This window comes from Cyprinodon tularosa, unplaced genomic scaffold, assembly GCF_016077235.1.
Source record: "Cyprinodon tularosa strain WSP-4 unplaced genomic scaffold, ASM1607723v1 ctg30, whole genome shotgun sequence".
In the NCBI taxonomy this organism is placed as follows: domain Eukaryota; kingdom Metazoa; phylum Chordata; class Actinopteri; order Cyprinodontiformes; family Cyprinodontidae; genus Cyprinodon; species Cyprinodon tularosa.
The window spans coordinates 6112260-6126337 of record NW_024039008.1 but is presented as its reverse complement, the minus strand read 5'-3'; positions in this window follow the sequence as shown (position 1 = coordinate 6126337).

The following is a 14078-nucleotide window of genomic DNA, read 5'->3' as shown; positions in this document are numbered from 1 at the left end:
ATGTTGAAATGTGAAATAATTTTAGGAAATGTTAAATATTATCTGCTGACAAAAAAGTAAAAGGTTAAAATGATGTCCTGACTAAAACTAGACTAAAATGTTGACAGTTTTTGTTGACTAAAACTACAGTAAACGAATAAAGTTATGTTTTCTTCAAGTTTTTTTCAAGTGCTACAAACTTCATCACCGTGCAACCCCGGAACTTAGTTTCACATTTCAGAATTTTATATAAACTTATAAATGCTGTCTTAATCCCAGATACTCAGAGGCCATCGGGAACTACGGTTGACTGGTCCCAGAAAAATTATATGTGTGCAAAAATGACATGTGAATAGTACTTACTCACACCACAGAATATGTTATAAGATTAGCCCAGATGCTAGGAATAAGTATGTGGCTGACCAAGTTAATCAGACGTATTTTGTTGTTTTATTATGTTTAATCAGAGTGAAGAACATGGTTAAATGTACATTGTCTACTAAAAGAAAGACACAAGACATCTTAGGAATATCCAGAGCAAGACTTTCTTTGGAAATCTGGTTATATAAGATAACCTACAGTATTTAGAACCATTTCTAATGGAGAAAAGTGAAAAATTATAGAAATCAGTTGTTGCATTTGTATATGAGCCAAAACAAAGAGTGGTCCTTTGAATGTTGAATTTAAAACCGAACCATATGTTGTTAGTGATGCAAACCAGCAGTTGGAGGAACTGCCATCATTGAAGGAGGCTGCATGTTGACAACAGTTTGCACCTGTAAGTTGATGATAACAGGGGAGTTTTTCCGATATTTCAACTCCCGATGCATCTGACACCAGGCACATCTTGTGCAGCAGCAGGACACAACAATGTCCTTGCAGAGGGAACCCTACAAACGAGCACAAGTAAACATTTTTCTTTTTCCAAACCATTTATATTTGTTATTACTGTAACTTGTTCTTTCATACCTTGATTCCATATTTGCGTCGAATTGCAACCCTTAAAGACAGTGCTGCAGGAGGGACAATATAATCAAAACATATATCACATAAGGGGAGACAGCGGTTCTCTCCAAACATTTCTGAGACAGTGCAGGCGAGGCAAGGACCGCACCAGAAGCCATAGCAACCTGAAAAAGACAATATTTGAACACAATGAAATACAGTCTTTAAGCATTCATATAGAAATGCTTAAAGGTAAAAAGGAGAAGCTTACTATTTTAAATCATAATGTTTGAGACTTTTTTTTTTATTATTCATTTAAGCAACATAAGAATTCAACCCCTAAAGTTGATGCGTAATAATTGGACTCTTACATGTACTTGCATCCTCACAGCAGTCAAACAGTCCAGTATCCCAGTCTGTCAGAGGTTGTTCCATCATAGATGAATCTGAGTCACAGATTGTGAACTTTTATTCAATGAGATGATTATTTTTTAACAAAAATAGGCAGAATTAAGCATTTTAACATGGAAATTGCAAATTTGCATTTGCAGCAATTATTTTATGTGCACTCTGTCTAAATAAGATGGTAAACTTTAGTAGTTTGAATCATAAGGTTTGACACTGAGTTTTTTTCAGGATGGTTGTTAGCATATAATATAAATCTTTATGTGCTAATTGTTATTTGAGATATATTTGACATTTGAATCTAAGGGTAACTTTAATGTCTTGATGTAAATTTTCTTTGGTAATATTTCAGTTTTACTGTCAGAGTTTAAGTGATTTTAGGGATCAAAGTTTGTTTTTTAAGTGAAAAAGAACTTTTTATAAATGTTATAAATGTTGCAATTGTGAACAATTTTTAAAGTAAAGAGTTTTTGCTTTTAGATTTTTTTTAGTTTTTATCTGTAATAACTAACATGCTTATATTACCAATTCTTTCTAAAACATTAAGGTAAAGGTTTATAGGTGAATTTGTTTCTGTTCTTTTTAGTATTGACTTTACTCCTAAACCTCAAACGTTTTTAGTCTACAAAGAAGTGCTATTACCAATTTGTTCCATTCTAGACAGAGTTTGTCTCTGTATTTTACAATTTAACTAATTGTAAATGTATCATAGCTGTCATTATTGAGTTAAGAAAGCTTTTGTCTGATATGAAAATTGTTTCTATCACTCGAGAAAGTTGTCAAAGAACGGTCTAATAAACTGGGAGGGACTTCAACAACAAATCAACAACAACCAGCAATAACAGTAACTGTACACTGACCACATTTCCGTGTGATAGCAATAAAATTTCCCAAATATTTATTTCCTGGTCATGACTTGATCTTTTCATTTATAACATCATCAACAAAACCTCAAATATGAGAGGGAATAAACATAGAACACTACTAGCTCAGATGTCGCTCGGTCAAACAAGGTGAGGTGTTAAGGGGCCATGATGACGTTGGTTATTGGGAGAGGTGACACAGGAACATAATAGGCACTCAGGGAAGATAACCCAAATAAAATATAATAACACACTTGTTTAGTTATTTAATAAAGGGAGCTAAAACCCTTTTTCATTTTAATAGCCCTGGGAAGACTCAAAGCAAACAGCAAAACACTAAGTATTTATTCACCTGATTAAAAGCTAAAAGGAGTCAGTAACCTGTCGTGTGAAAAAGAAGCCCAGTTAAATAAACAGACATCTATGGATTTCACTCAGTTGACACTTTATTTTACTTTGCAAAATAAAAGAGAACAAGACAACAGTAAAAGCCTTCACCATATAAAGTCTTGCACAGTTCCAATCTACAGCGTTTTTCTCTCCCTAATTAAAACCATGCAGAAAGGCTGTGACATATTGACACATTTTTGCCCAAACAAAGACAGACAGTTGGAAATAACGCATAATGTTATGAAATAATCCCTGAGAAACACTCCAGCTTGTTATGAGAACCATTATTTTTAACCCAAACACTCCTTAATAGGATAAACAACCTCCTTTCTCTTAGACACCTTATAGCCCTGCAGCTCTGAGGCCTGAAAAAACGAAGCTCAGCACTCATAAAATCAATATATGTCAAATGGAATTAATAGGAATTATATTTTTCCACTCTTTTTCATTATAAAAAAGATATCTTTTTATGTAACCAAAAAATAGAAAGGAAAAAAATGAATGACTATTCATCATGGGATTTGCTATTGCGTAATAAGATCAGTTATAAGAGCTTCTGATAAATTAGCAGGAGTCAGGTGTGTCTGTACTGAGAATAAAACTATTTGTTGCAGCAAATATTTTCATGGAAAAGACCCTGTCTACTTTTAAGTTTATAGTTAAAAACAGAGTGATGTTTGCTTAGTTGGGTAAGTAGAGAGGTAGGTGGAGGTAGAGCGTTAACAGCTTGATCCAGCAGGGGAGAATTTCAGTCCAGGTAGATGTTTCTCCTTGGCTCTACCTTGGCCACATTGTGGCTTTACCTTTCTTACACCTCAACCAAAATACGTAGGTTATCCTTTGCTAATTTCTGTATTTGTGCTGCTATAGGCTTATGCCCCATTTACACGACCTCTCTGAAACCGATCCGTGCTGAGTGCGGACCAAGCTTGGATCAGTTAACCATACTGAATTTGGTTACTTATGAGCATTTATACATTTTGCTAGGACGCTTCCTCCCCTCGTATTGGCAGTCCACATTACTATTTATTACAAAAATAGCAGCGTCCACAAAATTCCGGAACTTATGTGCCTGGATAGCGTCCTCCACCGAAATTCAAATGAGAGCCTCAGTCTCTGCATCATCCTGTCATGGTTTTGGTTCTGTTTAAGTTTTACCTTTGAGTTTTCATTGATTTTATTTCCAGTATTTTTCTAGTTATATTTGATTGTATTTGAGTTCTTTGGTATGTCTAGTTTTCCTCTGTCCACACCTGCTCCCAGTCTGCTGATTAGCCCGGTCTTTGTTTCTGTCTCCCATATATACACCTCCTGCTTAGTCACTGTTGGCTGGTTTGTCATCCCTTTCCTGCCATTCTTGTTAGTATTCCTTGTTTTTACTTTTTTTTTTTTTTGATTCAGTGGACTTATGTTTTTGGATCTTTGGTTCTGTTGCCACCTTTTAAATTCAATCTGCAAGAAATCACCTTCAGCTTTGGTCCCTCCATTTGTGTCCTCCTCTCAAACCTCCAGCCACCCTGACACATCCCAGGTCGTTCCACGCTCTTTTGATGCCATTTATTGTTAATAAGCTTAGAAGAAGTTTGTGTTGTGAACAGGTGAAGAGATCTAATTACAAAGCCGTACATGGCGGAAAACCCAGGAAATGAGTCAGCTGACTGTAAATAAGAGTTTCAGTCTGGCTTTAAAACTCAGGTAATTTACATCTAGTCAATAAACAGCAAACCATTTACTATTCTGCTGTAACCCGCTGTCACCTGGGATGAGAAAAAAGAGATCTCTCTGAAGACCTCCTCACCTCTGAACTAAGAATCAGAACACTGTATTGCACATTCTGCTGCAATCCTTAAAAGTTAAACTTCATGTCGAGCCCTCCATCTAATTGCTGTGGGGGGTCTTCAGGGTTCTCAAGTAAAAAAATCATAATCACCTTTTATGTTGCAGTCCTAGTAGAAAGTATTGTCAGCTATTTATAAATTTACTTCAGTTGCTATTTTAGTCCTATTTTTGATAGTTAGTTTGATAGTTTTTAATTTTTTTTTTCTATTATACATTTTCCGGTAAATCTATTTAATAATTTTAGGTATTACTCTATTAGAAACATACATGTTTTAAATGCAGCAAAAAAAAAAATAAAAAAATCTAGCAGTTTAGTTAAAAAACTCATCCAAAGTAGTAGTTGGTAATGTATAATTTATTGTATCACTTTAAGGGATGAAAATCACTGATTTCATATCCTTTTTGAGTTCAAGAACAGCTTTTCTTTCATTGTTCATAAGTTTTAGAATTATATATGTGTAAATATATGGCGGAAAGAAAAATCTAATTCTTTAGATTTTCTTTTAGAAAAGTCTAATTTAAGACAACATGACACATAGCTTTAGATTTGATTATATATTATCTTTTCTCTATTAGTTGCTATTTTTTTACAATTTAAAACAGTCAGAGCAAACATCAACTTGCTACTGTCTTGGTCAGGACATCACATATTTATGGCACAGGGAGAAAAATCGACATAACACAAAATCATGAAGAGGTAAAGCTAATCTCTCCAAAATGGCTGTTGTGAAAAAAGAGAATTTTTTTGTGAATAAGCCAGTGCACATTTTAGTACTGCGTCAGACCATGTTTGGACGTTTTTCTCTGGATTTGCCTAAGGTTCCATTTCCAGGTCCTTCAATAACATTATGGAACAAAGTCATAGCAGGAAATAAATAAACAAAGTTGTTGCACAAGCCACAGGCAAGATAACACACCCTATGTTTTCCAGTCCTGATGCCGACATAGGAAGACATAGTTGCTGGTTGCATTTTTTTAGAAAGATCATTTTTGTTTTAGAGATTTAAGGTTGGTTCTCATATTATTTGAAAATATTATACTTATCCGATTAGTGAAAGCCTACAAGGCCATACATTATCACCCTCTTTAGATATGTTCCCATAGATAAAATTTCATGAAAAGAAATTCAGTTTTTCAGAAAGCATTTTCTTAATTGCAAGATGCTGAAATACATCTAAATGATTCAGCTATTAAGCTTTTCTTTGCATCGTTGAAAATCTAGAAAAGAAAAAAATAAAATATCACTTACTTTACCCTTATTGAATGCTTTCTCCAACCCGTTTCAGTCCTGGAGCCACCAACCCAAACAGGTAAGCCAGGTCTCAAATCAGATCAAGTTGTTAATTAAATAAAATGAATTTAGCACCGGAGGGAAAAAAGTCTTGTGTCTCCCTGTTTCCCCATCTAAGAGAAAATAAATCCCCCACTGCCTCATTGTTCTTAAACACACACACAACTGGTAGCAAGTCGCAGCTCACATTATGAGTTACTAGACCGAGAGGTTCAGTGCAGATGAAGATCGTTGGTTTAGTCTTGTTTTCCCATATTTTCATTTCCATCACAGCGTGTGTGTGTGTGGGGGAGAGCCCTTCCAGGTCTGAATCCCGCATGGAGAAAGTGATTCACTCCATCAGGGTAGGACAGGAACAAAAAAAACAATCGTTAGTGGAAAGAAAAGTTGTCAGATGTTTCAAGTGATTACAAAGATTAAGTTACTCATCTTTACCACATACAGAAAAGGCCTTTTCAGGAGAGGGAGATGAATGTTGCCTTTTAATCATTCAGCCTTTTTAAAAGTCCATTTTCACTCTCACCTAATTTTAAAGCAAACTTTTGCTTTTCCCTTTAATTTATTTTAGTTTAATTCCTCCAGTTTTTGTCACAAAGTTTTAAAAGCTTTTAATTTCACCTTATTTTATTCCCTACTTACATTAATAATTTGAGTGTTTAGCTATGAGTCATAGGGTGACCAAACGTCCGTATTTCCCAGGACATGTTCGTATTTCACGTCCTGTCCTGGGCGTCCCGGGTTTTTTTTAGAAAGTGAGGAAATGTCCTGTTTTTTTTAAATTACCTTCAATGGACCATTAAATTTACAGACCCTAGGGCACTGTGCATGGCGCTGCGTGTGACGTCACCCCTGAGCCGCGCCAGTGCGGGCAGCCCTGTTCTTAATCAGAATATAGATTGCGTGGCTGTCAGTACGCCAACAACATGCAAAAGCTCAAATGTATGTTTACCAACGATTTACAAAAGAGTTTCCCCGCTTTCAGACCGGATTGAGACAAATGGGAGGTCTTGTGCACAGTGTGCAAAGCAGTCACATATGTCTTGGTGTCCAATGGAGGTGCAAGGGATCTGAAAAGCCACCTGGACTCCGAAAGTCAAGATATTCTATTGATATGTTTGTTCGTTTTTGATACATTTTGAGTTATTTTTGCTACAAAAGAGGTATTTTTTGTTAATTAGCTCATTTGTTTATTTTTACCAATAGCCTACAGAACAGACATTATTTCATTCATTGCTGAGGCTGAGTATCATCATATTGGGAGTTGAGAGTTATTGTTAACTTTTATTGTTAAGTGAGGGATGTTTAGATGAGACATTATTTCTTTCATTGTGCTATTCCTTCATTACAGGAATTGTTAATCATTTTTAATAAATACATTTTGAATAAAATTATCATTTGTTATTGGAGTTATTGCTGTTGACTTTTACTGAAAAGCATTTTTAATAAATCAACTGTTAATATCATGTTATGTAGGATTACCTAGGCCTATGCATGGGAACAGAGATCCCCAGCCGCCGCCCCCCCCCCCCCCCCCCCCCCCCCCCCCGCTCCAAGGTGTCCTGGTTTTTCAAAATGAAAATATGGTCACCCTAGCTATGAGTTATTAATTTCCTGTAAGAGTTTGGAGTTTTTCTTTCTTTAAAAGCACCATAATAGATCTTAATTATCAATCTGCCTGTAATTGGATTCTTCTCAGGAAATTTAGCACTTTGAGGCTGACCTCTTCCTCCAACTAGCAAAGCAAATTCAGGCTAGATTCTCCTCCAGAGTTGGAAGTTGGTAAGCAAAGTTATCCATAGATATAAAATGGTCTGAATGAATACTGGATTCTGATTGGCTGTAGGGTGTCCGTCAAAAAGGATTATAGGACATGTACAAAAAAAGGGCAACTCAAATTGTCTGTTAGTTTCTGCTAGCTCAAATTGCAAATATAATTTTTTTTTACGCTGGTTACCCTGATTGACAGGAGCAAGCAGAAACAGATCCATACTTGAGGAGCAGGGAGGCTGCACGCACCTATAAATAAAACCACAAGAGGGCAGAGAAGGAACACTCACTCATGGGTGTGATATACAGTATTGGGCCCATGGTACTCTATATGTAGCCTCTTGAGACCATCCTGATCTCGCGAGCTTTCAAGGTTTCACTCGCAGATCAGTCTGGAGACTCTCCGTTGAAGAAAATTTGGAGCCGTTCACCAAACGAACGTCCAATCAACGTTGGCTTTGAGGCGGGTTGAGGTGTGACGTGTTAGCGTGGCTATCGAGCAAGTTTTATCGGAATTACAGAGTATTTCTTCACTGAAAGAAGAGCAAAACACTGCTCTGGAGGCTTTTCTCAGAGGAAAAGATGTTTTTGCTCTTCTCCCCACTGGTTTCGGCAAGAGTAGCCTGGCTTGTGGTTGTGTTTTCATCGTCGCTCTGTTAGTACGTCATATGCTTCGTTGATCTGATTGGTTTATTTGGCCCGTCTATCACCAACATAGGCCAATCAGCTAACCAGTATTTTCGCCGCTTCCCAAAATTACTTCAACGGAAGGTTTCCAGATGGATATGCGGAGCAAATCCATCTGGCGGAGTCAGGTTACTCTATTTGAGCATCTAACATGTTAAACATACACGTGAGAGCAGTTTATGAGTGTCTGTACAATATAAAGCCATTTGTAGAAGTATTTATTGTGTGTGTGGACTTTTGGCAGAATCCTGATGCCATGCACAGATTTGTAGCAGTTTTTCTCTAAAACCTGTGCCCTATACACACTAACCAATCAAATATCCAGAAAAATCATTAGTTGAAAGAAGATGATCTGTCATTAGCATTTTAAAAGTTCAAGTGAAAGTAAAGAGGGTATCTGCAATTGATTCAGCATCAACCTTCCTCACCACACAATCTATAAAAAGATTTGCCCAGATGCTAGGAATGTGTGCCTGACGAAGGTGCTGCCAGGATGTGCTGAATCAAAATCATTAGATCTTAGAATAATTGTTTGACTGAATTTCTAGTTCAGTAATAAAACAAAAAATTCAACCAGACAGTAACGAGAAGGGTTTTGTTTCTCTTGTTTTATTATGTTTAATTAATGTTATACAAATGTTTAAAAGTGTAATGCCCAAGAAAGGAAAATTTTATTCTGAATAATTTTTTATTTCACCATTACAAATAACAAACTAAAAGCTTTTTTTCTTTATACATCTTAAGAAGACGTAGATTAAGATTTAAATTGGAAATCTCATCACTTAAAATGTTACTTGTTAATAGACTATTTTCAAATTTAGCAAAACTATACATGTCAGGGCAAAAATAAAAATGATAACGATCTTGCGTTTCAATTTCATAGATCAAAAGAAAAAGCGGTTCTTTGAACGCTGAAATGAAGTCTGAGTCGTTTCTTGTCAGTGGTGGAAGCCTGCAGATGGAGGCTGCCTGTTGACAATTGGTTGCAGCTGTGCATTGATTATAACAGGGGAGTTTTGGCGATATTTTAACTCCCGATGCATCTGACACCAGGCACAACTTGTGCAGCAGCAGGACACAAGAATGTCCCGGCAGAGGGAACCCTACAAAAGAGCACAAATAAACATTTTTTTATTCTTTCTCAAGCATTTATTACATTATTAATTCATGTTTTCATACCCTGATTCCATATTTGTGTCTAATTGCAACCCTTAAAGACAGTGCTGCAGGAGAGACAAAATTATCCACACATATATCACATAAGGGGAGACAGAGGTTCTCTCCAAACATTTTTGAGACCTTGCAGGCAAGGCAAGGACGGCACCAGAAGCCATAGCAACCTGAAAAAAAAAACAATATTTGAACACAATGAAATAAAGCCTTTAAGCATTTATATAAAAATTTAGCATGTTAAGATGATGCATTGTAAAAGGATGGACTCTTACATGTATTTCCATCCGCAAAGCAGTCACACAGCCCAGTAGCCCAGTCAGTCTGAGGTGTGTCCGCCATGAGATGATAGATCTTATATGCAGACAGGGAACGTTATTCTATATTAATGTTCAGGTAGAATATGCAGAATAGAGAATTTTAAAATAAAGAGCAGTTTTAATTTGATTCGTTATTAGCAGTATTTACACGACATCCAAAAACAACAGAGAAGCTTACTATTTGAATTAATGTATGAGATTTTGAAATGTGTTCCTACAGGATGGGTTATTATATTATATAATGTTAGTCTTTATGTGCTATTTGCTATGTAGACATATTGAACTTAAAGTTTTTTTTAAACCTTGGTAATGTTGATTTTTCTTTGTTAGAATTAGCTCAACTTTGGTGTTTGAGTTAACCACATTTTAACCACAGATAATGGAGCAACACCCTCTACAAGAATGGTAAAATAAAACAAATCAACGTTTACTTTAGTCTGAATGAAACTCATAAAGATGCTGCAATAGTAATCAATTGTTGTTTTAAAGTTTCATTTGAGCTTTTATATCCTCCTAAAGAACATGCTTAAAACACTTTTTTTCTTAAAAATTTGAGCGAGCATAGAGAGTTCTATATGTACAGTAGAGTTGCGTCTATGCTTCTAATTAATGATATTATTCTTAAAACTGTGATGAAACCTCAGAAAAACTTCCTTGTGACAAACAAAAGTTGATTAAAACCAAAATGATTAATTTTAGAGAGAGGAGCATGTCTCTGTATTTTATAATTTCATACATTCTACAGCATATTATAGCCTTTAAGGTTTAGTTAAAATAAAACAATTGAAAGTCTTACCTGACAGTTTGATTAAAACAACTGTGTGATGTCAAAAGTGTTGCAATTGCTTCTGAAAGTTGTCAAAGAAGATTCCAATAAAGTGGGAGGGTCTTTTAAACGTTCTTCCCAGCCCACAAAAACCTCAACAACAACCCCCAACAAAGTTGTAACACCCCATTGTAAGTACACTGAGCGTATATTTGCAAAGTATTTATTGATATTGATGGACGAACGGATAGAAGGACAGATGGACAGACAGACAGATATAGTATTAGGTTTGTTGGAGTTGGGAGGTCATCTGATGACAAGTAGTTAAAAATGTAAAGCCAAACACAGAGAAAAAATGGAAGAGATAGAAGGACTAAGACATTTTAAGGAAGATAAAAAATGTGGTGATTGAAAGACAGCGGGTAATTTTTGTCAGCTTATCAATAAAAGTCCTTTATATATATAAGCTATAATTAAAGCTGGAACAATAACAGGTTGTTATGAAGATTGCTGAGTGCCTTTTTGAAGGAAAATCAAACAGACAACAGAGCTGCTCCACCATATATTTGAAAAATATTAGTATAGAGGTATAAAAGTCTTTTTTTTATATAATAAATTAGCTTTTTTTGTTTTGTTGTAGTCAGTCTTTGTAATTTAAGTCAAACCTATGCAATTTGAGCAAGTGAGAAGTTTAAATTTAGCAAATATGGTTAGCCTGCATAAGTCACGTAGTTTGGTTGGAACATGAGGTTTTATCATGTCTGACAGGAAGTGGGGTAGTAGCAATGTGTTTCAAAATGTTGTGTTTAACCAAAGAGCTTTTGTCCTTATAAGTTTGCCTAAACTTCTTCCAAAACTATTTTTCAATCTAGGATTTTTAGAATTATTTATGCAAATGTGAAAATGTGCCATTTTATTAGTTATTGTGCATAAATAATATACATATAAATATCCTTCTGTTTAAATACCCATATAAACACCCTGTCAGAGATGTCAAAAGTAATCACTTTCCATACTTGAGTAAAAGTACAGATACTTGTGTTAAAAAATACTCTGGTAAAAGTGGAAGTACTGATTAAACTTCTTTACTCAAGTAAAAGTAACAAAGTACAGGCTTGTAAATTTACTTAAAGTATAAAAGTAAAAGTAGAAACCACTTTTTTCATGCCGTTGCCTACATTTTAAATGGATGTCTGCCAATAGGACTAGATCTCCGTTGTGTTCATTTTCAATCATCTCGTCGTCCATGCTACTATGCTAACGCCACCGCCACCAAGCTGCAATGATTTGCCGCCAATGAATACCGCCGAATCTGTCGATTCATCTTGTAGTGGTGCGTCAAATGCAACGTAGATTCCATCCAATTAGATTGAATTTGGTATTGATGACGTGAAAAATAATAACGGTAACTCCATTGAAATGATTCAAAACTAAAGTAACGAGACAATTTTTTTAAATGTAAGGAGTAGAAAGTACAGATATTTGTGTAAAAATGTAAGGAGTAGAAGTAAAAAGTCGCCATAAAAATACGTAGTAAAGTAAAGTAAAAATATCAGAAAAATCTACTTGAGTACAGTAACGAAGTATTTGTACTTCGTTACTTCCCATCTCTGCACCCTGTGCAAAAGCTGTTAGCATTGTATACATTGTATACACTACCATTCAAAGGTTTGGGGCTTCCCAAACAATTTTGTGTTTTCCTGAAAAGTCACACTTATTCACCACCATACATTGTGTAATGAATAGAAAATAGAGTCAAGACATTGACTGGTTTACAAATAATGATTTGTAATGTGACGAAGTAATCTGGAGAAATTGCACCCCAGGCTTCCAGAAGCAGCTCCCACAAGTTGGATTGGTTGGATGGGCACTTGTTGCGTACCATACGGTCAAGCTGCTCCCACAACAGCTCAATGGGGTTCAGATCTGGTGACTGCGCTGGCCACTCCATTACCGATGGAGTACCAGGTGCCTGCTTCTGCTCTAAATAGTTCTTGCACAATTTGGAGGTGTGTTTAGGGTCATTGTCCTGTTGTAGGATGAAATTGGCTCCAATCAAGCTCTGTCCACTGGGTATGGCATGGCGTTGGAGTGATAGCCTTCCTTATTCAGAATCCCTTTTACCCTGTACGAATCTCCCATCTTCCAGCACCAAAGCAACCCCAGACCATCACATTACCTCCACCATGCTTAACAGATGGCGTCAGGCATTCTTCCAGCATCTTTTCATTTGTTCTGCGTCTCACAAACATTCTTCTTTGTGATCCAAACACCTCAAACTTGGATTCATCCGTCCACAGCACTTTTTCCCAGTCTTCCTCTGTCCAATGTCTGTGTTCATCTTAATCTTTTTCTTTTATTGGCTAGTCTCAGACATGGCTTTTTCTTTGCCACTGTGCCCTGAAGCCCAGAATCCCGCAGCCGCCTCTTCACTGTAGATGTTGACACTGGTGTTTTGCTGGTACTATTTAATGAAGATGCCAGTTGGGGACCTGTGAGGCGTCTGTTTCTCAAACTAGAGACTCAAAAATTTGGGGTCACATTGAAATGTCCTTATTTTTTAAAGAAAATCACTGTACTTTTAAATGAAGATAACTTTAAACTAGTCTTAACTTTAAAGAAAAACACTCTATACATTGCTGATGTGGTAAATGACTATTCTAGCTGCAAATTTCTGTTTTTTTGGTGCAATATCTTCAGAGCTGTCCTCTGAAGGGAGTAGTACATACTGTTGTAGGAAATCTTCAATTTCTTAGCAATTTCTCGCATGGAACAGCCTTCTTCTTGTTCTAAGAATAGACTGTCGAGTTTCAGATGAAAGTTCTCTTTTTCTGGCCATTTTGAGCATTTAATTGACACCACAAATGTAATGCTCCAGAAACTCAATCTGCTCAAACGAAGATCAGTTTAGTAGCTTTTATGAAGAGCTAAACTGTTTTCAGATGTGTGAACATGATTGCACAAGGCTTTTCTAATCATCAATTAGCCTTCTGAGCCAATGAGCAAACACATTGTACCGTTAGAACACTGGTGTAATAGTTGCTGGAAATGGGCCTCTATACACCTATGTACTGTAGATATTGCACCAAAAACCAGACATTTGCAGCTAGAATAGTCATTTACCACATTAGCAATGTATAGAGTGCATTTCTTTAAAGTTAAGACTAGTTTAAAGTTATCTTCATTGAAAAGTACTGAGATTTTCCTTCAAAAATAAGGATATTTCAATGTGACCCCAAACTTGTGAACGGTAGTGTATATATATATATATATATATATATATATTTTATTTTATTTATTTTTTTTTTTGTAAAATTAAACAACATAATAAAACTTGTACAACATAGCAATTTGTTACAAATAAAATTTGTAACAAATTGAATGCAGTTCAACTGTAACAAATTCCATCATCGCTGTTCTGTACCTGGATTGTTTCAAAATATCTATTCCTTTTAAGTTATACAATTTTTTTCTTTCAGAAAATCTGGTTGTTGTTGTTTTTTTTTTTTTTGTTTTTTTTTTTTTACAGTGTCCTGTCTGGCAATGTGGCAATAAGAATAATTGTCTTTATGCCAGAAAAGATTAAGATGGATTTATGCATATAAATGGCCGAATTATAATTCATGGAGTATTATAGATTATATGGACACTGCAAA